Source organism: Gopherus evgoodei, chromosome 2 (assembly GCF_007399415.2).
Source record: "Gopherus evgoodei ecotype Sinaloan lineage chromosome 2, rGopEvg1_v1.p, whole genome shotgun sequence".
NCBI classification, from domain to species: Eukaryota; Metazoa; Chordata; order Testudines; family Testudinidae; genus Gopherus; species Gopherus evgoodei.
The window spans coordinates 135,251,547-135,278,339 of NC_044323.1; the positions used below are offsets into that span (position 1 = coordinate 135,251,547).

At 45.6% G+C, this 26,793-nt stretch overlaps 1 long non-coding RNA gene across 1 annotated transcript; it reads left to right on the forward strand.

The window, feature by feature from the left end:
* The first annotated feature begins 4,630 nt into the window (after positions 1-4,630).
* Positions 4,631-25,788, forward strand: LOC115646168. The gene is made up of 3 exons (XR_003998956.1): positions 4,631-4,709; positions 10,057-10,062; positions 25,778-25,788. It is a non-coding gene; the product is annotated as an uncharacterized LOC115646168 (long non-coding RNA).
* Positions 25,789-26,793: the final 1,005 nt, after the last annotated feature.

The following is a 26,793-nucleotide window of genomic DNA, read 5'->3' on the forward strand; positions in this document are numbered from 1 at the left end:
TACTCAGAATTATGACTATCTTCGCATGCATGGGACTCCTCCCACTATCATGGCTGGCTCCAGCAACAAATACTGCCATTGCCTCTCTCTGCTGCATGCACTGATGTTACCTCTCTGGCTCTTTATCTACAGTAAGAGAATGGTGCTCAGAACAATCTTGTTTTTCTAGTGTTAGTACAACTTCCTTCAGTGGCCCTCATGCTGAGTTAACATGCTGTTCCAACTTCTCACCCCTTCTGGTGTGCCAAGCCCCATAGATTTGGGCTGTGTAACATTGCCTCATAGTAGTAGTTGGCAGCTGCTCAATGGTTATTAGGCAACAGCTTTTCCACTCCAAGCACTTCCCCAAACTCCACATTTCCATTGTGCAGATGTTTTCTGTACTGTGTAACAGAGGGAATCATAGGGCCAAAAAATATTTGGGGTTTTTCCTTCTCCATCATTCTCCTCATCTTGACATTTAGGTTACTGATATTCCTTCCCTTGCAGCAACTGCAATACAGCAAGTTGTCTTCAGTCTAGAGTGTGGTCTAGTATTCTCTTGAGTAGCTACTGGTGCAAGCTGTGGTACATACATTTAACAAAGGGGTGCTGGAGAGCGATAAAGCATGCTCCTTAGATTTAGGGATACAGCATACATTGTAGTAATATCCAGAATCTTCAAAGATAGGAATTGGATCCTCCCAAGTCAACGGGAACTGTAGATACTTAGCTCCTCCGAGAAACTACTGATTTAGATAACCAGTTATGAATTCAGGAGTCTAAACTGAAGTGCTGTAAAATGAACATAAGTAAGCATCTGCTAGTGCTGTAAGTTAAGATTTAATGTCTGAAATGCTTAAAACAGGAAAGCTCTGCTTAAATGCCCAGAATTAATAATGAAAGAAACAGTATTGTCTTGAGGAAGAACATTGGGATCCACTTGTTTTCATATTGAATACTCTCATATTTGAATATTTCAGACTGGAAGGAACACACTTTGTATATCCCAGAAGAAAATGTTGTCCCAATGTTTGGGCTGTGATCAAAATCTCTCAGCAGAGTTAATATGTAATATTGTTGCTGTGATGCACTCCATATGATATTATGAAAAGATGTTAATGAGTGTAAATATAATATAACTGGAATATTCTTCATGCAAAAGGTCTCTTGTAAAGTATCATTACAAAGCTTATAATCTACTGAGTGTTCATCCTATTTATATAAATTTATCATTTTTGTATCTGAAACTGGAAATATGAAATATAACTGAAAGCCTTTTTAACTATGCAAAGTGTGGGCCATTAATGGTGGCTTGGAATCTTGATGGCTCCCATTAATCAGGACAATTGGGTGTAAATGGCTCTGTTAACTTGTAAGTCTTCCTGTATAGGTGTGTGCTGGCAAGAGGGTAATGAAGTCTTACAGTGACATGTGATCATGTTACCTGAACCAGAATCCATCTTAAACCTGGTGCTTTTCCATTTAGAAGAAGGGGTGGGAAAATCAGAGAGGGATAAGGATTCCTGCCTTGTGCAAAAGATATATAAAGGGGTGGAACAGAACAAAGGGGGCTGCAGTCATAAGACATTCCCTAGCTACCACCTGAGCTGGAATAAGGACTGTACCAGGGGAAAGGATTGGGCCCAGACTAGAAGGAGGCTAGAATATCCGAGGGTGAGATTTACCTGCATTGTTTCCTACTGTACTTAGACTTGGTGTTTTATTTGGTAATTTACTTTGTTGTGTCTGTTATTACTTGGACCCACTTAAATCTTTTTTGTATTTAATAAAGTCACTTTCTACTTAATACCTGAGGGGACAAACAGCTGTGCATCTTGATCAGTGTTATAAAGGATGAACAATTTATGAGTTTCTCCTGTATAAGCTTTATACAGGGTAAAACAGATTTATTCGGGGTTTGGACGCCACTGAGAGCTGGGTATCTGAGTGCTGGAGACAGGAGCACTACTTAAGCTGTTTTCAGTTAAGTCTGCAGCTTTTGGGGGTCATGGTTCAGACTTGTGTTTGCAGCAGGCAAGTGTGTCTGGCTCAAATAAGGCCAGGTACTGGAGTCCCAAGCTGGCAGGGAAAAACTAGCTCAGGGGCAGTCCCAAAGGGGTTTCTGTGACCCAACCCGGCACAGTTGCTACTGTGGTTATCTAAAGGTATTTCTTTGTATTCTGCTTCCTCTCATTTGAGCATGAAAAGAACAACGTTTAATTTTGTTCCCACTTCAACATGAATTAGTGTCACTAACACCAGCACCACTCTGACAGATCAGAATTGAGACATTTCAAATTCCAGTGAAAAAAATCCAGTATCTAATTATATTATGAACAATGCTCATGTGGCTTGAAATCTAGATCTCATCATATAGGGAAGCACTAGTCTAGATCAACACTACTGCTGCCTATTCTACTGTTGAGAGTTCAGTGAACATGCCTGCTAAGAAATATGGTTACTGATGCCCCTCCTTCAAAGCAGTAGAGAATAACCTGATGGGGCAAGAAAGCATGTACATATGCATGATGAAAGGCTCAAGTCCTGGAATGTGCTTTGTTTTGATTAAGTTAATTGAGCAAAACCCATGTACATCATTGCAATGCTACAGAATAGTATTTTCACCAAAAGCAAAGGTGCCCTGAAAGTTGTGTCCTGGTAATGACCATTGTGTCCTAGCTGCTGAATGTGCACTGTCTGTTATGGATCTGAGTACATTTAAACACAATTTTACAGGGCTGAGGTAGAGCTTGCCCCTTATCATTAGGTTACTATGTGCAGTTAAACCAGGAAATCAAGTTAATGATGGTTGCTGTAGTCTGGTGACTCCAGCATCCGTAGGTTCAGTGACAGCTTAAATCCTGTTGGAGATTTTTTCGGCACCTTTGCCTCTGAAGTGCAAGCTATGTTTACACGTCCAACTTTGTTGTCCCAAAAGATAAGCCATTGTGAATGAAAGCTTAATTTCTAAACAACTATTTCTTGCTTTTGCAAAGGTTTGAAAATAAAACCCTCTTCTTGAAAAGCAAGGGACTTAAGTTACAATGATAATTTAAGTCCATTAGGGAAACATGCCCACAAGTTTACCTATTGTGATGCCCCAAGAGAAAAATCTCTACCCTGGGCTTCAATAGCCCTGGCTCAGTTTCTGAAAAATATTCCTGAGGCAACAAGCAGCTCATAAAATTTGATCACCACCTTCAGTGCTCTGACCTCACAGATACCTTTGAAAGGGCTCAGTTGTCTCAAAGGCAGCAAGGTCTTGACATTGAGATGGTCTTGGAGGACTTACAATGTCAAATTTTAAAGTGTCTTTAAAAATAAATTCAAAACTTCAAAAAAATTGGATATCTGAGGGTCATAATAGCAAACTGGTGCTCTGTATGAAATACAATCTTATGATGAATACTTTGTCTCAGCTTGGCCTGAATACTACTCCTTCAACAGCCCATATTTAGTGCTTCACCATAAATGGAGGCCAACCTGTTTTCTCTGGAACTCTTCTGCCTGGATCCCCCAAGGTTATTTCCTTTTATATACTTCAGCCTTTATCAGATTCCAATAAAATAGATCAGCCAGAATACGTTTCCCACCCCTTACAAAACCTGATGGACATCAACACTTCATCAGAAACAGACTAATCATCAGTTCCATAAGCAGCTAAACCTCACTTTTCTGTAAGCATTGTCAAAACAATTCCCAAAGACACTCAGCGATTGCTTCCACAGTCTTACTATATGGGTATCTAGATAGTTTGATGCAAAATTAAGGGAATTTGAAATACTCCAACAGATTATTTCCCCAAAATCTTGAAAACATATTTATTGATATAAGCAGAGTTAAACAAGGTGTCAAATATGGTGATCAACTCAGGTTGCATTTTCATAGAATCATAGAGAATGACGTCATAGTAATGGAAGTGCCTTGTTGACCAAATGGTAATTTCCTGAAACTTTGATGGATTAATATATGTATATTGCACACAGACAACATTTGTACCTTAATGCAAAAAAAAGTGAGACAGACCCTTCTCATGTACTGTACAGCAAGATAAGACAGTGTAGGCAGGTTGGTTACACATATCTAGTTATACAACTCTAGCATATATCAAGTGCTGTTTGAAATTCCAGTTCAAGTGGTAGTCTAGCTGGGGTCATTGTAGAAAGGCTTTTCTGACATTTAGTTTTTGAAGGAGGGATAGATTTAAAGGAAATGGAGATTGTCTGGTGCCGGACCAGGGGTGCACTTCTGAAATTAGGGGGTGAGCTGGAGGAAGGTACATAGATGAAAGTGGGAAAGTAGTAGAGTTGAGAGCACCAGGAAATTATGTTCAGAGGAAACGGAGGACCAGAGATGTAAGGCTGTAAAAAAAGGTGTGTGGGGCTGTGGCCAGAGGGAAGCAATGAAGGGATGTGAGGAGAGGAATAACATCTGAGTGGGAGGAAAGCACAATGGCTTTACCTGCAATTGAAGATACAGTGTATGTCTGATAGAAGCCTACTGTGATTTGTAAGATTCTGTTCTCACAACATTCAACAACCAAAGCTCTTCAGGTCTGGGAAAGGTATTCAGAGTATCACAGTTAAAAACAATCTTCCATTGTTGTTTGCAGCATTATTGTAGCTGTGTTGGTTCCAGGACCTGAAGGAGGACTCTGTATAGCTCCAAAGCTTGACACTTTCACCAACAGAAGTTGGTCCAATAAAAGATATTACCTCACCCACCTTGTCTTGAATACAGGGAGAAAGCAGCTGAGCTAGAAACAAAGCTGATATAAATGTAGGAAGCCCAGTAGCACTACCTTTTTTATTCAGGCTAAATTGAGCCAAACAACCTACTCTGCTGAAATGTGTTATCTGAAAGCGGTAACCGTGAGTTACTTTGATAGTCTTCCAACATTTCTAGATTACTTGGCTGCCACCAAGTGGGCTTTAATGTAAGATTTTATTTAAACCACATTTTAGAGAGTCTGGAAAATGAGAGGCTGTTATTGAGATATTCTTTTTACTTCCACTACTAATGCACAGTTTTAAGAAGTCAGTGTTTGTGACTTGCATGTGGCTCTGCTTACAATTCCTGTGGCTTCTCTCCAGTTCCCTGCTTGCCTTGTGGCTGCTATGTCAGCTTCCCTGCAGCTCCTAGCTAGCCACATGGCCAGCACTCCCAAACAGCCCAATCATTCCTTACTTCGGACCCTTTCTCCTTACCTGGCCTGGGGAAAGGGAAATGTAATGGGCAGGGAGCTGCTGGGAGTTATAATTCCCTACTTCACAGATGCATCACATTAGAAAAGTAGTATTAATTTCACGGCCAACTCCAGGCCCCAGCATGCCAAGCGGCATGCCGCAGGGGGCTCTCTGCCGGTTGCCGGGAGGGCAGCAGGTGGCTCCGGTGGAGCATCTGCAGGAGATCCACAGGAGCCGTGGGACCGGCAAGTGGCACAGCGCCCCCCATGGAGTGCTGCCATGCTTGGGGCGGTGAAATGGCTAGAGCTGGCCCTGATTAATTTTTACTTTAAAGTAAAAAATTAAAATGTGATGAAGGAAATTCATGCCACTAACGTGCACTGTGGGTCATATTCAGTCTTCTACAAATCATAAGCACTGACTCTTTAAAGCTGTGCATTAGTAGTGGAAGTAAAAAGAATATCTCAATAACAGCCTCTCATTTTCCAGACTCTCTAAAATGTGGTTTAAATAAAATCTTACATTAAAGCCCACTTGGTGGCAGCCAAGTGACAGCTGGGTACCACTCTGTGTGGGCTTATAGGGGAGCAGCAGCAGCTGGGCAGGGAACTAGTTGCAGGGGCCCCAGTGAGACACATTAACAGTCTGGCTTTGAAAATTGCAAGATCCTATTTGCTAGAATAAAGACTGGACTGGAGAGGACATCCCAAACACTAGGCCTGAAGAGCCTTGCCTCTCAGCTGGACAGCCCTGAGGGAACTATTATAACTCACTTTGAACTGTAACTGCTGAGGTCTCTGATTTAAAGTATCTGCATTCTTTCCTTTTCCTGCCAGCCCTAATAAAATATCCTTTCACTTAGCTATGTATCTGAGTGCTTTTTGTGACCCACCAGGGCTAGCACTTACAAGGCCTAGCAGCTGAAGAACCTACAGTGCTTGCAACCAAACCGTGGTATGCACAGCATATCACTGGCACCCTAGAGGTTTGGTGTACTGGGCAGCCTCAATAATTACATTAATATACAGATGTGCTAATGTCAACCTCCAGAGTGGAGTGACTAGAGGGAAAGGGGTAATAAGGTGTGCAAGAGAGGTGGAAGAAGAAACACTGAAAGTTGGGTTTTTGAAAACTTTTCACACAGTTCTCTCCCTCAAGGAACCGTACCACAGGCTCTGAGTTTCAACCTTTTCATTTCATATTTCAAAAGCTTAACTGGGAGCTCTTGGATCTCATAAAACTTACAGTTAAAGTTTAATATACAGTGAAAGTTAAAAGTAGCTCCTTGTTACTACTCCACACTTTCTTTCAATCCACTACTAGTGAAATACAGCATTGTATTCTTTGTTTGCTTTGGGGTCATGCCAATCTTGCTATATATTCTGGGCCAGATTTTCAGCTGCTGTAAACTGTGATAACACTGGCTAGGAACCAGGCCTTGTAGCTTTTAGAGGGCAGAGTGTTTTCAGGTCTTCTGCAGATTACAATGTGTGCGCGCAAGTAAATAGTCTAAGAACGGTCACCGTCACTGCTGAAAATGGAAGTTAAGGGCTTTTACCAAAGATGTGCCAGCTATCAGAGACACCTGCAGTGAGTAAGTTAACATCTCATCCCTTTAGAAATGGTTCCCACAGGTTAAGGCTATGCATGGTAGTGCGACACTGTGGGGAAACAGACTGCCTCCAGCTGTTATGTATCCCATAGTTGCCAGTTTGGTATTGTTCACAGCACTACATGCACTTACAACTTATCCTTTTAAAGAGATATATTTAAATACATCCAATGTACAAAATGTTTTGTTACAGAAACAGCACAGGCAAAGCAGAGTTCCTCTAAAATTTGTGTCAATTTTCAACTTAAGTCAATAGAGCTAAGTGTCATCAGTTAAGCAGAAAGAAGACATAGTAAAGCAATAAAACTTTCTCCAGTTTGTACACAGAGTATGAAAGGTAAGGAGATATGTCAGCCAAGTACAAGAAACTGACAAACTAGTGAATGGTGAATGTTGTCACTGATTAAAGTAAACTGAAGGTTTTGCAAAACTCCTTTTCATTTTAGAAATGATGGCAACAGCACTGCACCTGTCTTCTCTCCTATGAGTTCTACTAGATTATGTGCCCACAATGTTTCAATACCAACACTTCTCCCTCCCATTCACTTTGCTTCTACCCCTCAGGACTATAGCCTGTACTACTTTGCTACTTCACTTGTCCACCATTTCTTTCCACTACAGAATGAGAGAGGTCCATCCACTTAATTTAACTTATATCTGTCTCACGGAAAACAAAAAGAAGTTAAATATCTAGTTATGCAATGAGTGACTTTATTTCAAGGCGTCAGCTGACTTATTCTACATTGGAATTTTAGCCCAAACTTTGGACATTAATTCTCCCTCTCCATATATAAGCACAATTCAATCCTTAGCCAGAGGCTGAGGGCGTGGAGAAGGAGTTGGATTGAAAGAGGCCTAGTCCTTAGATGAAGCATAACCAATACACACAGGGCCACACAGACTGACAATCTGACAGAATAAGTTGTAAATCAGGCCCTGAGGACTTCAAGTATCTGATGACTATGGGGGCATATCAAAAGTCACCTCAAGTGGAAGCAAAATTATATTGATCCTCAAAAAAAACCACCCTCCCGCATCAGAAAATTGTCTTCTGCTCAGAAATCCAAACATCAATACCCACATTCTTCTCCAGGACGTCTGACAAACAAGCTGGCCATATACAAAATACTTGTAATTATGATTGTAATTGATTGTTTTTGTGTGTAAGCTTGACAGGCACCACTGAGAAGTTAACTTGTTCAGCTGAAGTATGGGCTTCAAGCATCATTTAACACTGCAACTATATTAGAAACTAGTAGCTGAAAGCCTGTGCTGTTGCACAGATGTAATTCATAGAGTCAGATGTGTAAAAAAGCTCAAAGTGGCTAAGAACTTAAAAATTGGATAGTAAACTGCAAATCCCAGGGATGATTCAACCTGGTGATATGCTGAGCATAAAGAGCTCTCAGCCGTGCTTTCAGCTCTTTGCCATTGCTTCAGACTCACTCGGACATTCTAGCTTTCAGAGTGACAAACCTGGATACGTATTATATCATGTGGCAAATTGCCAGCACTACTATGATGGGTCTTGTGATCTCTTCTTGGGGGGGGGGGGCGTCAGAGCACTGATTCTTGCCCCGAACTCGGATATTAACTGCCCCACTAGTGTCCTAGAGGAGGGGAGTGGAGAAGGAGGGAACTGGGCCTGCCCTCTACTCTGGGTCCCAGCCCAGGGGCCCTCGGGATAGCAGGAAACAACTTGAACAGCGGTTCCTTCCCCTGGGCTACTTCCCTCTCCTGCTTCAGCTTGTGGGGCTTCCTGCCCTCCCTCTGCACAAGCCAGGTGTTCCTTTACCTAGGGTCTTGGTCTTTTTAGCCCACCACAGCACTTCTCCAAACTTTCCTCTGCTTCTTTACTCTGCTCCAACACCTCCACTTGTCAGATTGAAGCAGGGGGTGTTTAAATCAGGTGACTGACTTCAGGTACTTTAATCTATAGCAAACTTTCTTCCCTCTACAGGAAATAAGGCTCCCTTCTAACCCTCTCCTGCTGCCCTCTGGCCATGCTGTATCACAATAGATAACACATTTGTGCTTTCAAACTCACTCGTCTCAAAAACTGAACATTTAAATAGCTTTCTGAAGGACAAGGTTCGAATCATGTTTACAGCTATGATGTGGATTGTTGCCATTATTTGCTTATCCTTTTGAAATCATGATTTGGCTTTAACTTGATTTATTCTTTTTTTCTAGTTACCATAACCTCCATATGAGATGACTGGTTCCAGTAAGTGTCCATGAAATCCAATGTGATTCTTGTTCAACATTATAACTGGATGATTCTTCCCCTCACCCTCCATATGGACATTTGAGAAAAAACGTTATCAAAAACAGGCATCAAGTCTTCTGGGGTCTCTTGGTTTTGGGTTTTGTTAACAAAACCCCCTTTCAGAACCAAAAAAGTGAGTTTATTTGGAAATGTTGCATGGGAAATGAATTTATTTCCCAAGCAGCTCGACTGAACATTACTCCTGGGGGAATTCTGCACACAATATTTTAAAAAATTCTGCAAATTTTGTCAAACACACTACATAATCATGCCAGTTTCAATTATTTTTGGTAACCTTTCAAAATATCCATCAGCAGGTATGTCTCCAACAACACAGACACATACAAAAATTCCCCTAGGAGTAGAGAGTTAAACAAAACCCCTATGACAACTCAATTCCTGTTTCTCTGCCCCCACACACCCCTAGAGCCCAGTCAGGGGGACAGACACCCACAACCCCTCCCCCAAATCCAGTCACAAGGCCCCTCCAGTCAATATACCTGAACCCCCTCTCCCCTGATCCCAGCCATAGGGGCCCTGTTGTGGCCCCCCATCCCATGCACCCATCCTCCTCCCTCCCAGAGCCCAGACGCCCCCCCCCCCAACCAGCCCAGACATCCTCCCCTCCCTCCCAGAGCCCAGCTGGGCCCCTTCCCACACCAGCCCAGACATCACCAGTCTCCCTCCAAGGGATCCAGAAGGAGAAGAAGCCTGTTGCTCTGTCCTAGCCAAGCTTGTGTGGAGTTTTGTTCCCTCAAGGCATCTGGGGAACTGCAGCTGCTAGGAACTTTCCCCTACCCCACCTTGTAGTGTCTTTTATGTGCAACCTGGGCTCTGCTGGGTCCAGCAGCCCCTAGTAGTGGCCAGCAGCACTACAGCTCATTTCTTTTGGGGAAAGGAAATCATGCACAAAACCCATTAACTTCTGCAAAGTCTGCATTGTGCAATGGTGCATAATTCCCCTAGGAGTAGAACATGCAGTATATCCATTATCCTGTATTTTAAAGGTCTCTGTGTATTAGAGATACCTGTGGGTTTTTCCCCAACCATTGTTCCAAATACATAAAAAAAGACCCTCTCAAAAGCATTTCTCTGCTTTTTCAATTTTGTGCATTTGATAGCACTTTGGGTAGACTCAGTTCAGTATTTTTTAAATGTTTCACATATAATCAGTCAATTTCTCCTTTTGTCTGTGCAGTTCTTTCAACCAGTAAGTGAAAAAAAAATTGAAAAAATTAACAAAGTGGGATTTCAAAGCTAAGTATAGAGGAACTCAATGGCATGTATAGTACCTCAAACAACAGCTAAACTAGTTTTTTTAATTGATTACATTTCAGATTGATTTCCTTTTAATAGTCTGCACTTTTTAAAATTAACTTTAGTAAAGTAATTGTATATTGTGACAAAGTTCCTCCTCTACCTTGGTGGGTCCTGTGCTTATTGGCAGATTTGCTTGCTTCACAGATTCACCCTGTGGGTTGGGAAACAGCCCAGAGACCTTCCCCTCTGGTAGAAGCCACAGGCCAGGTCAGTTCCTCCTGTGTTTGATCAGGAGTTGGGAGGTTTGGAGGGAAACCCAGCCCAGCCCAGCCCAGCCCACCCTCTACTCCAGATTCCAGCCCAGAGCCCTGTGGACTGCAGCTGTCTAGAGTGCCTCCTGATACAGTTGCGTGACAGCTACAACTCCCTGGGCTACTTCCCCATGGCATCCTCCCAACACCTTCTTTGTCCTCACCGCCAGACCTTCCTCCTGATGTCTGACAACACTTGTATTTCTCAGTCCTCCAGCAGTATACCTACTCACTCTCAGCTTCTTGCACACCTCTTGCTCCCAGTTCCTCGCATACACTTCCTCTCCTCTGGCTCCCTTTAGCCTGACTGGAGTGATCCCTTTTATAGCATCAGAGGGGCCTTAATTAGAGTCAGGTGCTTAATGGCCTCACTTGACTCTTAGCAGGTTAACTGGAGTCAAGTGTTCTCATTAGCCAGGATCAGCCCCTGTTCTGGTCACTCAGGGAACAGAAAACTGCTTATCCAGTGGCCAGTATATCTCCCTTCTAATACTCTGCTGTTCCCAACTGGTCTGGCTCTATCATAATATATTAAAAGTAGCATGTGTGAAAATGTGTGCAAATACTGGTCATTTCCCACTCAGCACATAAAGAGATCAAATCTAATGGAATCCTCAAATCAGCTGAAATTTATAACGTTGGGATTTCACATGGAGCACAGGCCGTGTGGAGCCTCTTGCAGTTCCACTCCAGCAGGAAAGGGGTTACTCACTGTTCCAGCCGCAGTAGTCCTACTCAGGATGCAGAGGAAGGCAGGTAAGGATTCTGGGACCCTTCTTCCAAGGGCTGAAGGTTTCCCTGGTGTGGTGGGGTCTCTGTCTGGATGCTGGGATCATACCCCTCCCCCCCTTCTTGATGTGGGGAAGGCTGGGGGACCACATGGGGAAGCTGATGAGACCACTGGGTCTCAGGTGCAGGTGGCTGTTCTCCCTCCCCCAGCTTGGAGGGGGAGGGAAGAGTCTTGGCAGTCATGTGGTGCCATTAGGGTGACTGGGATGGGCCCAGGATCCCTGGGCAGCCCTGTTGGGTCTGTTATGGTGACCCCTCACTCAGCCCCTGTTCACAGGGAGGCTGAGGGTGTGCGCTGCTCCCCACTCCTATTTCTGCTTTGGGTTGGGGGAGGGAGGGAAGCAACTCATGGGGCTTCAGCCAAGGGTGAGGCTGATTGGCCTACAGATGCCTGCTCCATGATCTGTTCTGATGGGCGGGAAGAACACAGTCCCTTCTCCCTTCCCTTAGGACAAGGTGCCAGGAGTCTGAAACGATCTAAACTTTGTGTAGTGGTTGGTAGTGCCCTGCTGGGCATTCTGTGCTCATCTGATGTTGGCCACCACTGGAGTGTGAAAAACCTCACCACTTTATCGGAATGCCAGTGGAAATGAATGAAGATTTATAAGCATGGGAAAGATTTCTGGATGAGCTTATAGGCCTTTTCAATGGCATTCATACTGATTTCTCAAGACAAAGTTGCAGGTACAGTCTGATGCCTCAGGAGACCAGGGCTTTGGTGTTTACTTCCATGGCGAGGGCATGCTCAGAGGTGGCCAGAAAGTTGGGTGGTTCAGATCATTATAGGGACATAACCTTTCTAGAGGTTTTTCCCCCCCTTTACTGGTGCAGTAACACTTTTGGGGGGACAACTTTTAGAGCAAGCAAGTCAGTTTCCGGTGCAACAACAAATCCATGCTCTGTACTATAAATAGTCAGCTGAGACTGCTCAGGTTCTGAGGCGGGTGAGGGACTTGGTTTTATGCTGCCTGTCATTTAACATCCTTTTTCATGCTGTGCATGTCCTAGGACTGCATAACAGTGTTGCCAATGCTTTATCTAAGGTGACAGATTTTGGGCACTCACCTCTCTTGCCAGCCAGGATCTGCATGTGATGCCTTTGGAAATTTGCCTTATGACAGCTGTAGGACAAGTTGAGGATTCGGCTTCCCCATGGACTCTGAGAGCCTATCAGGCCATCCTTAAGAGTTCATGGAGTTCAGGGCACAGGAAGGACTTTATCATGAGCAGCACATAACATCAGATGACATGATACATGGTGTCTTTGGCTTACCATAGGTTGGCTCCCTCCTCTATATCATACTCCTGGCTAATGGGTCCTTTCTGCTGGTGTAGGCTGTCAAGTTTCACAGACCCACGTGAGCACTTCTTAGGGCAGAAGCAGGAAAGGCAGGTGCAGGAGGGACGACAGGTTACACATAACAGTGGAGACCCTGACAGGACGATTAGAAACAGGACCATGGGGTATGCAGCTGTGGGAGGCAGCCACTTTATTTAGTGTGGCATTTGTTGTTGGCTTCTTTAGCACTGTTAGAGTCAGTGAGCTGATGCTTTTGGGAACTATGGCAGGTCCCAGTGGGCATAGAACTTAACCAGTGTACAATTATGTACAGGAGCAGTGTCCCTATATGTTACATAAGGTACTCCGAAATGGACCAGACGGGAATGGGACTTATATGGTGTTGAAGGAATGCAAGAGTGAATTCCTATGCCCTGTCAAGGCAGTAAAAGTCTTACCAGAAATCCAGGGCCAGGAGCCAGGCTAGCTGCTCATACGTGGTGATGGCAGCTTCCTGACAAAGCACCAATTCAACTCGACACAGAGAAAATCCTTGTGCTATTGCAATCATGACCCATGTAAATTAGGTACTCATTCTTTCAGGATTGGGGCAGCGATATCAGCAACTGCAGGGGGGTTTGGCCAACAGAGGGTGGAGGCAATAGGACACTGGAAATCAAGATGTTATAGCATGTATGCCAAATCAACAAAAAGATGGCAGTGAACAGTAAAAGGTAGCTAACTAGATCTATTTTTTTGCTTCAGAGGGTATTGAGAGAATATTCAGTATTTGGATTTGCAGGCACTCTGTAGTGCATGAGGGTGGGCAGAACTGCAAGCAGATCCCAGCTGGGCTTTAAGGCTGAAGCTCTTTGCATCCACTGGAGGCATGTAGTGGTATTAGCCTGCACAGCTTTTATACTCCTTGACAAACAGTCTGGATCCGCTTCATGTCCTGGTTATTCACCTGAGGGAGAATGATCTCAGGGGCTGCATGGGAGTTTATTCAAGGGACAGAACCCAGAGAGATGTTAGCTTGATGAGTCATGGCTAGAGGTTAGATTAGTATGGTCAGAAATGTTTGCAAGGTGGGGAGCCCACATGGACAAGGCTTGGAAGAAAGTGAATTGGGAGGTTACTAGGATATTCCTGGAGACAGGAGGTTCAGTGGTACAGCATAGGGACATTGGTTACAATTGCCCTGAATTTCGTCCGTGATGATGGTGTGCATTTGTCAAAGGGAGGCACAGAATGTGAGGGAATGGATGGTGCAGGAGTTGTGATACTAGGCAGAGTGGTTGTAGAGAACATCCAAGCTGGTTACTGCCCCCCCAGCTGGTTGCCAGTGTGGTTAGAAGGATAACGTGAACAGCTCCCAGACATAAAAGACCTGGGATTTTGCTGATGGGCCTTGGGCTCAAGGGATAGGTGGAGAACTTGTGGGCCAAAACCCCAACCCTTCTGCACCCTCCATCCACTTCGTGGGGAGGTAATGGTGATAGGACTCAGAGTGAGTTCAGTCCTGGGGGGTAGGCTGAAGACAGCCTACCCCAAATTACAGGTGATATGGTAGGACCTTGTAACTTTCACACTGGGGCAACTTCAAAGCCTACTCTAGGAGAGTATGGGTGATGGGTAGGTAGCAACCCCTCCCCTGTGTTTAAGTTAATAAAAGTTGCTGCCTGCTGTTTAAAATCCATCCATATGTCTGTCTTCATTTTGCCACTGTGTCCAGATCAACCGAGGCATATGAAATAGCTGGAGCTGGGAAATTCTGGCCAATCAGCACCCAGTCCTCCTCCCCCCCTCCCCAGCTAGCCAATGGGTGCCAAAGTTGGGGAGGAGCTATCTGGTACCCCTCATCAAACATCTCCTTCCCTGGCTGTGAGGCTGTTCGCCCTCACTGCCAGCCCAATCAACTCCCCTCACCCATTGAGGTGGGTGTGTGGCATCTATGGTATACCCAGTCGGACATACCTTAAATGCTCCTGATTTTCCCAAGGGGGTTCTTAGGAATTTCTGAAAATCAGGCACCTGTAAAGTGTCTCAAAATTGCACACCCAAGAACTGAGGTATCCAAAGTCACTAATCACTCATGAAAATCATGGCTGTAACATTGTTTTCTCAGTGCATGATCATAGTTTCTATTAACATTAATAGGGACTCTGTATGATTGTTAGCAGAATCTCTCTCTACTGGGGCAAGTGGAGCGAACAGGAGAAATGGATGTATTTTAACAGAGTAGTGCAATAAAGGAGTTTCTTTCGAATTAAAATCCTCCATTGTCTAGGCCCAGCACTGTTTAGATAAGTGGCTGATAATACACTGTTTTCCAGCACACATTTTAATTGACTTGATTCCTCTCCACATCTTTCTTATCTCAACTTAATTCAGATAGCAATTCCCATACAAGAATAAGCACAAAGATGGTTTTTACTGATTGCCCAATTGCTACACCTTGCCTTGTATAAAATAGCCCAGATAAAAGATAATACAACAATATTGACAAGGTGGGCTCTGAACTGTCCAATAGAGACATTTGTACTATTTTAAGGATTTTCATCTTCAAAGCTCTTTGCAAACACTAACCATTTATTCCTTGGAACATGTCTTTGAGGTCAGAATCCCCACGGAACAGAAATTAAAGGGGAAGCTAAAACAGAGATTAAGTCTGTGACAGGTATTGCAACCCCATAGAGTGTCTGGTGGGGGGCATTGTATTAAACGTTATGAATGGTTTATGGCTGATTTGTTCTACTCCATGGGGTGGGGGGGTTACTGCAACTCCTACACAAATTAAAAACAGTGGGCGGGGATTAAGGTGAATCACAGACTAAATCCTAGAGAGAGGTAACATCCCCAGAGTGGAAGGGCTTGTGGTGTAAAAGGATGAGCCTGCACTAACATGGGCCTCTTTCTGCTCCAGCAAACGAACAGTACCTTCCGTTCAAAAGGGGCCCAACCCACCCTTGTGGATGTGTTGGAAAAAACTTTGGCCTACTTGGGCCCCATAGGCATGAGGGTGACTCCTTGCATGTTTAGTGTGTTTTAGTGTTTGGGTTTTGTATTATATTTTCTGTGTAATACTTTCACCTTAAGAATAAATGAGAAGAAGCTGTGGGGTTACATGTGACTACTGGCAATCCACTGTTCATAGCCCTTTGAAAGAAAGCAAAGTGCAAGTGCTGGCCTTTAGACAGACTAGCGTGCTGGGGACATGACAGTGTAAGGCAGGGAGCTGGGCAGCCTTAAACCCCCCACTCAGAAGGGAATGGGGAAAAGGGTCCCTGACCAAACACAGGTGACAACTGGAGAGCTGATCACTCCTGGAGTTGACCAGGGGGCCAGGGGAGGGTGAATATAACAGCCAAATATCATTAGGTACAAATAATTTCTTAAAAGATTCTACATTATCATTTTTTAAAAAACATTTTCTGGGGTACTTAAAATTAGAACGTGACCAGCCTGCCCTGCTATTACTGGACTGAGGCAACAGATGCAAGCACTTGGGCAGATCAGTTGCCTTTTGCTGCATTTAAGCAACTGCTTCTGGCAAAAGCTCAGAGCACATGAATTGAAATTAAGGAGGAAGTTCCTTATCACTGTGGGATACACTTGAATGACCTCCTCTGACCTCCTTGTTACATGCCCAGAGATAAGCGTCAATTTGTGCCATATCAGTTAATTGTAATTTTGCCATGACAACCTACCATTCACACAGAAATTAACAAAGCTGTCGGGCATTTCCCAGAAAAGACGACAATACAATGTACAATAAAAATCAGTTTATCTAATATTAGTTCTATGTGTATCATGTCTTCTTTATTACCTTCTTAGAATTCTGTTGTCTCCACTGTCTTTCTTACTGTTCAGATTCTGCTTTCTTCTCCTCAGAGCTAGGCATCCCATTGGACATGCCCTAAAGGAAACATATGGGCCTTGCTCAAAACACACTTTCCTTAAGATATGTAACTAAGAAGCACTTCAAGCTCTGAAGCAGTGCTAATCTGGCTCCATTTTGAGGGAGTCAAGTCCAGCCTTCCCTCGGTTGAGGGGTGGGGATTACTGACACATGGCGATTTGGAGGCTGGTGTGGGGAGGAGGCAAGGAAAAGGCTGTATGGGAAGGGCTGCACAATCAAGTTTTATATTTTTATACATTTCTATATAATGTAAAACAGCTTTTACACCAAAAGGAAAGTGCTGAATACTCACCATGTCATTGTCTCTGTCATATGAGTTAAACTTCATCTGCAAGACTCAAATGCCAAGTTTACTTTCACGTTTTTTTATTCTGTGCTTCAGTGAGCATATTAGATATAACAGAGAAATGAAAAGGGCAGTTAAAATTCAGGCTTGAACAACTAGACATTGTCCTTCTAATATGCACAATTTTTGTGTTTTCATTGGAATGGATTCATTTAAAATTCTTAGTTATAATGGATGTATTTTGATAACACTGGTACAAAATGGGCAAAAATGTTGCAATGAATAAGTATCAGTATACATGAATAAAACCATATTTCAAAACAAAGTAATGCTAAATTGCTGCAAATGAAGACTCGGACAAGAGTTGCTCTGAATAGGTCTTTATTCAGCAAAAGAATCCTAGATCTGCCTCACTCAGACACGTACTTCCCTCTAGCAAGAACAGTGGCTACAAATCACTCATCAAGTCAAACACACTGGTTAAGTCAGTCAGCATATTTGCTATTGCAAAAACATATTGATCAAGTCACCAGAAAAACAGTCAAATGTTCAGTAGAGCTCCTCACATTCAGAGTGCATTTTACAAAGAGGCATGGGATATCACTGCTGAAGCAAGTATGTAGCTGTGGAAAGTAGTATAGTTGCAAAGTACTGAGAAGCAGGAGGGTTTTGTGTTACAAGAGAGTAAGTATCAGTATCAGTTTACAGCAAGAAATACTCCAATTTAAATTTTCTAACTTAAAAAGGGACATCTTTTGTCTCCAAGTTATATACATTGCTTTTATATTTGGCAGTGGTGTTTGTGGATATATAATGATAAACTATGAATCTTTTTAATCTTTCATAGTCTGGAGATTTATTTATAATTAACAGCCACCACCTCATGTTAAACTTGACTCAACCATGTGTGTGAAGCTTTTTCCCCAAACTGTAGTTCTCTAACTTTTTTTCTGTGCAAATGCTTTTGTCCTTTAATGGAAACTTTCAAGATGCAATAATTTTTTTCAACTGCAGTCAAACATCTGTTTATTTTCAATGTCCTTGCCAAAGCCGGATATATAGTACCTTCAGATAATAAAAATAGAAATTGAGACATCTACTTCAGTTGAGTGATCACAACAGGAATAATGCTCTGATTGATAAATTAAGGTGTGAATATCTGCTTCAAATATTAGCTCTAAATGGAAAAAATATTACATATGCTTATTGAGAGTCCTGCTGATGGGAACAGCAGGAGCTGCAGCTCTCCTTTGAAATTGACCCTCAAATGAGCTCTAGTCTGAATGGCTGAGATGAAACAACCCCAGGAAAATGCTTCTTTTAAACTAAAAAGTTGGGGTGGGAGCTTTAGGTCTTCAACATTTGTAAGTGTTTTCATCCCTTCATCTCCTCCTCAAGAATATTTACAGCAAGGAATGCAGCTCTAAACTGTCAAATGGGTAGCATCCGTCAGCTGACAGAGTATCTTTTAGGTTTAATTCTACCACTTCTGTTAACCAGAAACCTCTAAGACCCTGTAGATAACCCAAGGCTCTTCTCCTAGTTATCTACCCCACCCTCCCACTTCCATTCCAATACCAAGTCTCTCTCTAATAGAGAGGGCTGGATGTAGCTCCCTCCAGAGCTCATCAGCACTATTTCTTAAGTGGGTGTTATAGATTGAGCTCCCCTGCATCGTGAGGTGTTAGGTGAGCTCCTTCACAGCATGTTGCCATCGTGCTAGCCAGGTGGCTTACATCCCATACTCAGACTCTGAGTTGAGACGAATATTAATTTAAAGTATTTAGTATTAAACAACAAACTTGTTTCTGATTAATCATGACATTTCTGGAGAGTGAATGTGTTTGCCTGGGAATTCTGGAATTCTCAACACATTTTTAAAGTTATCTGTCAAAGGCAACAGCACTTAAGTTTCATTATTTAATCAGTGGGTGCATCTATCTTCTTAAAGATCAAAACTTCTCAAAACTGAAGAGTTAATAAAAATTATTTAATCCTAAATACACTTAAACATTCATCACCTGATTTCACTGATATCACCATAGTGAAGGGCGATAGTTACCTAAATTATTTGTTTCTTCACTAACAGGCTTTTTTCTATTTTGTTAAAATGCTTGTATTTAAATGAAAGCTCAGAATAGACAGAGAAATTAAATAACTACTTGCATGTTGCTTGAATGCAAGCAAAAGATTTTTTGACTTTAGCCTTTTTTAAAGTCAAAGTTCCAGTTCAGGAAAGCACTGGAAATTAAGCACTTACTACTTAACTGCTTTGCTTAATCAGAACCTAAGCCATGGTCTATGGCCTACATTTTCATAATGTAAGTTATCGACCTGACTCCCATTCATATTCATGGGAATACACTATTTTGAGAAAGCAGAATACAGTAATGTTTGGAGTTTTGTTTTAGCTCTAGGACAAACCCTGATGTCCTTGCTCAGTTTTTAGTCAAAATATTTAAAGTCATTAACAAGTAACATGCCTTGAAGCATAGTTTCTCCTCAGTTCAGAGGTCTGTAATACAATATTTCAAATATAATAAGATTTAATCTGCTAAAATGTTTTAAGCAAGTGAAGATGACTGAAAATGCAGCTATGTTAATAAATCCTCAATACGAGTGCTCACAAACACTGGAAGAAAACTAGGATGCATTACGAATTCAAATATTGCTGTTAACTAGACATCAGGTGCCCAATGAAATTATACATCATCAGCTTTAAAAATGGAGGGGTGGTTCTGGCCACCCAGCACTGTAGTCAGGTGTTTGCCCTTGTCTTTAGGACACATTCAGCAAGTGAGGAAGTTTTAAGTGTGAACATCACAACTCTGCATGACCTGAAGCTCAGCAGCAAATTGGAAAAAGGGTGTCAGAAGTAGAAGAGACTTTCAATCTCTGTCAGAATACAGGGTTTTCTTTACAAAAGTTCTCTTTTTCCTCTTTGACAAGTGCCCCTAGGCCTCAATGTACTGAGCGATGTTTGAAAAGGGTATTATACCTGTGACAGGGGAAATCTCTTCAACTATTCTGAGTGTTTCATTTACTAGGCCGGCCTGTTTGAGGCTTCATAAGACAACCAAATACAATCAACTGCAAGTTAGGAAACTAACTGAAGAATTTTAATACTATAATTACACAAGGCTACTACAAACTAACATCAAGGCCATTCAGGGTTCACAGCGAAATTAATTTGGCTGAAGAGGCTTTAAATAAAAAATGAACAAATCTGATGTTCAGTTGGAAATCACTAGATGCAGAGGATAAAAGTAGAGGAGTGGTCCTTAATCTGTTATACCTGACCATATATGCTCCTACAAATAATCCTGAGTCCCACCAAACGGGCAGCCAAGTTTGACAGTGCAGTCTGAACCCCTTCCTGGACAACTCAGCGTCGCCTGAAATCTGAGTTAGGGATAACTAAGGTTGCCACTGATTCAACACATCCCAATTTTACAGTGCTATGTAACTAGCTTGCATGGCACCTAAAGATCACAAAGAACTGAACATTTGACATTTGTATCCATGCACCCCCATTTTCCAACTCCAGCATTGGGAACATGTTAGGAGTGTGATTGAGGGAAGTGCCATGGCAGGAGATCTGCTGCACAGCAGACACACCCCTGGCTGGAGTAGTTCAGTTTAGACCTGACGCCACTTGAAGTTGTGCCTCTTATCCACCCCCAGGATCAGTAAGAGCAAAGGTAGTGTAAAGCCACATTGTTCTTCCCACCATAGGCTCCATGCTAGCGGTGCGACAGACCACAGGATTGGAGCAAATAATTTTGTCACACAGAATATTACGCCTTCAGGTACACAGCTACTCAGAACAGGATCCAAAGCCTCTTTAGGTGATCAACTGCCACTATTATTTCCCCTTTGCAAGCAAAAGAGGCAGTTACTTACCTGTAACTGGAGGTTCTTTGAGATGTGTGGTCCCTATCTGTATTCCACTGACAGTTTACGCATATGGACCATGCACCTAAAAATGGAGAATTTGAAAGTAGTATCCTTTGGTCTGTGCCTGCACCCTCATTCACCTTGTACTTCCATCCAAAGTAATAAAGGGCAGGGAGGACCGACTACATCTGCAGTTCCTTCTCCACTGCAAATCTGACAGATCCAGAGCAGAGGAAAAGGACGGTGGGGAGTGGGGAATACAGACGGGGACCATACATCTCAAAGAAACTCCAGTTACAGGTATGTAACCTCTTCTTCTGAGTGGTGGTCCCTATTGTATTCCACTGATGGTGACTAACGAACAGTACCAAAGTCAGAGGAGGGTCCGAGGATGATGATGGAGTAGTAGTGTGGAGGACTGCCATGCCAAAGAAGGCATCCACCACTGAGTCCTGTACAAAGGCATAGTGCAGTGTAGTGGTGTGTACAGAACTCCACATGGCCTCTCTACATAGGTCAGTGAGTGGCATATTCTGAACGGAGTCCGAGGTTGAAGCCTGACCCCCAGTGAAGTGAGCTTGTGCTCCTGTGGGAGAAGGTATGCCCAACCATGGGTGGCAAGTTCTATGGGCCCATGGTTCCCAGGCACCATGAATATTCCTGGTTCCCAGGCACGACGAGCCCGGCTCCAGCACTGGTCTCTCCCTCGGCCCCACCTTCTGCCCCTGGGCATGATCCCTCCCCCTGGTGTCCCCATGGCCATTTCAAACAGCCCAGGGCCCCCACTCACCACCAGCAGTGCAGTGGAGCTGAGTGGCTGCCTGCCTGCTTGCTCCACATGGCTGCTGGCCCCTCCCTGTGGCCCCTGGGCAGCGTGGGCTGTGTCCTGCCCCAAGTGCCCCTGTAGCCAATAGGAAGCTGCGGGGGCAGTGCCTGGGGGTAGCACCACATGGGGGCAGTGCCTGTGGGTAGCAGCACACGGGTGCCCATTGAGGTGCTATAGGTTGGATAGGTGGAAAAGTTCTGATGAGCCCCTTCCAGAACCTAGTCAATGGGTTTGTGAAGATAGAGAAACCTTCCACAGGAGGGTGGAACATGCTGATTGCTGCCAGGTTTACTTTCAAGGAGCTGAGGGTGATACAAGATGAATTTAGCAACAGAATGTAGTCCAGTATGAGGAGGATCCCCACTGATTCTGATGAAGCACCTTTTTGTTGAGCCCATGATGAAAAAATCTCCATTTGGCCCAGTATCAATTTCTGGTGGAGTCCTTCAAGCTACTGGAAAGGATGTTCTGAACTGCTGAAGAGTATATTTGTTCTAAGGCAGATGCCCATCCAAATATCACATTCTGCGGTGTAGTGCATGTGGATTGGGATATCTGATTTTGTCTTTGCATTGGGTCAGCAGATCTGGGCAGATGTTAATGGGAATCGATGGGCATGATTACATGTGGAGAAAGTTGGGGAACAAGAATTGTCTGTGCCAGTGAGGGGCAATCAGAATCACCACTGCTCTGTTTCATCAAGTCTTGTGTAGTATCCGAGATAAATGCAGTAGTGGAGGAAAAGCATAGCTGAATTGGTCTGACCAGGGGAATACGAGGGTGTCACCCTGGGAGCGAGCAGTGGCCAATGGCTTCCCTAGAGCAGTATGTTGAGCATTTGCTGTTCACCTGTGACGTGAGCAAGTCTCTGGTTGGGGTCCCCCATTGACTGAAGATGTAATGTACTATTGAAGCAAAGTTCCCAATCATGGTCGATTTGCAAAATGTCTGCTGAGCGAGTCTCAGAGTACATTCTCCGCCCCGGGAAGATAGGCTGCAGATAAGAGGATCTGATGGTTGATGCACCAATTCCAAAGATTGACTGTCTCTGTGCATAGCATGGGGTATCTTGTGCCACTCTATTTGTTGACGTAAGAAACAATGTTGGTGTTGTCTGACATGATGAGAACATTATGGGAGCAGATGAAAGGAAGGAAGGATTGTCATGCTCCCCTCATCACTCTGAGCTCCAGGGTGCATCCTAGATTCCCTGGGAGTCCATGTTCCTTGAGCCATGTGGTCGTCAAGATGTGTTCCCCAGCCAATCAGAGATAAGTCGGTGATAATAATCTTGTCTGGGGAGGAGGGAAGAAAGGGAACTCTCACACAAATGCAACGTGGCTCTGTCCACCACTGGAGGGATGATAGTACCACAGCAGGAACTGTCAGCATGGAATTCATGGAGTAGCAGTTTGGTGAGTAAACAGACTGGAGCCTTGTCAGAAGGCAGTGAAGGTGGAGACGTGTGAAGAGGGTCACGTATGCTATGTGGGCTAAAAGGGATAGGCAAGTCCTGGCTAGTACATATGGATTGTTCATGATATGGGTTATGATGTTGATCATTGCCTGGAACCTGTTTGCTGGTAAGTAGGATCGTGCTGTGACTGAACTTACCATAGCCCACATGAAGTCCAGAGACTGTGTGGGGTCTAGAATAAATTTCTCGTCATTGACGCTGACTCCAAAGGATGAAAAAAGGTTGAGCGACATAGAGGCTGATGTGTGGGCTTCTTGCCTGGACTGTGTGGCTAGAAGCCAGTCATCAAGATATGGAAATATGAGGATACAATAATGTTTGACACAGGCCGTTGCAACAGGAAAAACTTGAAGATTCTGGGAATGGTGGCTATCCTGAAGAGGAGCACTCTGTACTGGAAATGATGGGTGTCCACTGTGAATCTTAGGAAACATCTGTGGGCTAGATGGATATTGATGTTAAAATGAGTCCTTCATATCGAGATTCACAAACCACATGCCTTTCTCTAAAGATGGGATAATCGCTGCTAGCATGATCATACAAAACTGGAGTTTCTGGATGAAGCAGTTGAGATGCTGGAGATCAAGAATTTCTTCTAAGGTACCAGAAAGTAAATTAAGTAAAACCCCTGATATTCCAGAGGGATGCATTCTACCACTCCTCGTTGTAATAAGGAGTTCTTCTTCGAGTGATTGCTCATATCCATTCCAGGTAGGTGTACGCGCCGCGCGTGCACGTCTGCCAGAAACTTTTTACCCTAGCAACTCCAGTGGGCCGGCAGGTCGCCCCCTAGAGTGGCGCCTCTATGGCACTAGATATATACCCCTGCCGGCCCGCCCGCTCCTCAGTTCCTTCTTACCGCCGTGTCGGTTGCTGGAACTGTGGAGTGCGGCTTGCTGTCCTCCACATACCTAGCTCTCCGGTACTTTGTTCGTAGTTATAGTTGTAAATAGTTCATAGATAGTTTGATAGTATATTAGTTAGTTGTGTATTGTATATAGTTGTTTAACTTGCTCGCGGGTGGGCCGTTGCCCTCCCCGGCGCCCGGCGCCGGGCTCATGCCTGGCTCGCCGGGCTTCAGGCAGTGCTCGGCATGCAAGAAGCCGATGCCTACTAGCGATCCCCACGACGCGTGCCTTAAGTGCCTGGGGGAATCGCACATAAGTGACAAGTGCCGTATTTGCAAGGCCTTTAGCCTCGCACGAAGAAGGAGAGGGATCAAAGACTCTGCGCTCTCCTCATGGAAGCGGCACTGACTCCGGCACCGGCGGCGCAGTCGGCCAATTCTACTCCGGCACCCAACCGCGCCGGCACCAGCAAGACTCCCCGGCACCGAGAGCAGATCCACGACCCTCGGCGTCTGCAACACCATCGAGGCAGGCCTGAGTGGAGCGCCCGGCACCTACCTTGGCCGCGGCACCGCCTGCAGGGCTGCTGTCGACTCCGGGCCCGGAAGGTCCGTCGAGTCCGCCCCTCCTAGCTCCCCCTAAGATCAGGGGTCGAGCTGCTAGTACCATCCACGCCGGAGACATTTGCCTCGGCACGGGACTTGATCGCGCTGATGGAGCCATCGCAGCCTCAGACAGCACCCCCGGGACGGGTAACCTCCAGGGGCAAGCCGATGCTACGAGCGCTGTCTCCAGAGTCCCGGCACCGATCACCCCGGAGACGTGAACGCTCACGCTCGGGGCGCCGTTCGCAGTCCCGGCACCGTTCTCCCAGACGGTACCGGTCGTACTTGCGGCAACCGGTCGGTATCTGCATGATCCCGGTCTGGCTCTCTCACCGCTGGCACAGAGACTCTAGGAGCCGTTCGGCTCCTCAGTCGACCTCCCGGCACCGAGCCGGTGGTAGGTCCTGATCCCGGTCGACCTCCCAGCACCGCGCCGGTGGCAGGTCCCGGTCCCCACTGCCATCCCGGCACCGCGCTGATCGAAGGTCGCGGTCCCGCTCCCAGCACTGACATCGCTCTAGATCCCGCTCCAGAGCCCTTCAACCGGCTACCATGCCGTTCCCGATCCCGATCCCGGCACCGATACGGTCGCGGCACCGACCCTCGGCACCGAGGGAGCGTCGGAGTCGGCGCACAGAGACGCCTACCAAACAGGCTCAGCGCCTCCGGGCCTTCTAGGGAACCATCAGGTATCTTCTCAGGCTGACAGCGCCTATGCCTTGGCCAGGACAGACACTCGGCCCTGTTCCAGACCTTCCACCACAGGACGAGGGCCTCAACAGTGGGGGTTTTGGACCCCTGGGCGTATTGCCCAAGCCCAGGGTCCACAACACATTACCCCCGCCCTACGGGGGAACGCAGGCCACCGGAGCGACTGTGTCTAGACCCCCTCCCTCCCCACAAGCAGACGGCAGGTCCAGCCACCAGGACCCAGAGCTCCCTCCAGTGACGGAGGTGCAGCCCCAGATGGAACCCCCCGTGGACACTCTGTTGCCGGGGGTTTCCTCGTCGTCTTCACCGGATGAGGCAGTGGCGGGTACCTCGTCCTCCAACCCTCCCCCGCTGGATCTTAGGGCACACCAGGACCTCCTCCGACGTGTGGCACAGAACCTAGACTTGCAAGCAGAGGAGGTATCTGAAATCGAGGACCCGGTGGTGAGCATCCTCTCCGCCAATGCGCCCACCAGAGTGGCCCTGCCCTTTATAAAAACAATCCAGGCCAACGCAGCTAATATCTGGCAGTCACCGGCCTCCATCCCTCCGACCGCCTCAAGGGGTGGAAAGGAGTACATGGCCCCTCGAAGGGCTATGAATACCTGTATGTTCACCCCGACACCCTGCTCACTGGTGGTCCAGTCGGTGAACGACAGGGAGAGCCACGGTCAGAGGCCCCAGCACCCAAGTCGAAGGAGGCGAGACGAATGGACCTCCTGGGCCGCAAGGTCTATTCGGCGGGGGAGCTACAGCTCAGGGTCTCAATCAGCAGGCCCTCCTCAGCCGCTACTCCTTCAACTCGTGGGTAGCGGCGGGGAAGTTCGCAGAGCTCTTGCCACAGGACGCCCGCCAGGAGTTTACCACCATCCTGGATGAGGGCAAGAAAGTAGCGAGGACATCGCTACAAGCCTCTCTAGATGCTGCCGACTCGGGCCGCTCGGACCCTGGCCTCGGGGCTCCACGATGAGCCGAATTTCCTGGCTGCAGATCTCTGGCCTTCCACCGGAGCTCCAACATACTATCCAGGACCTCCCCTTTGAAGGCCAGGGCCTGTTTTCCGATAAAACAGACCCCAGACTAAAGGACCTTAAGGCTAATAGGGTCATAATATGGTTGCTGGGGATGCATACGCCTGCGACACAGCGCAGGCCATTCCGGCAGCAGAACCAACAGCAGCAGCGTCGGCCGTATCCTCCGTTCCGTCCGCGGCAGGACCTCACTAGGCGCCGCGGCAGGAACAACCGCCGCAGACAGTCCGGTGGCCAAACGGGGCAGAACCAAGGCCCTGCCAAGGCCGCCCCGGGACCTAAGCCTTCATTTTGAAGGTGCGCCCGAGGGCACAGTACCAGTTTTCCCTCCAGATCCTTCCCCGCAGTTTTCCAACCATCTTTCTTTTTTCCTCCCGGCGTGGACCTGAATAACATCGGACTGGGTCTTGAGTACGGTGCAGGCCAGTTATCGCCTGCAGTTTTCTTCGCACGCCCCCCCCACCATCCCCGTCCCTCTTCAGGGACCCCTCTCACGAGCAAT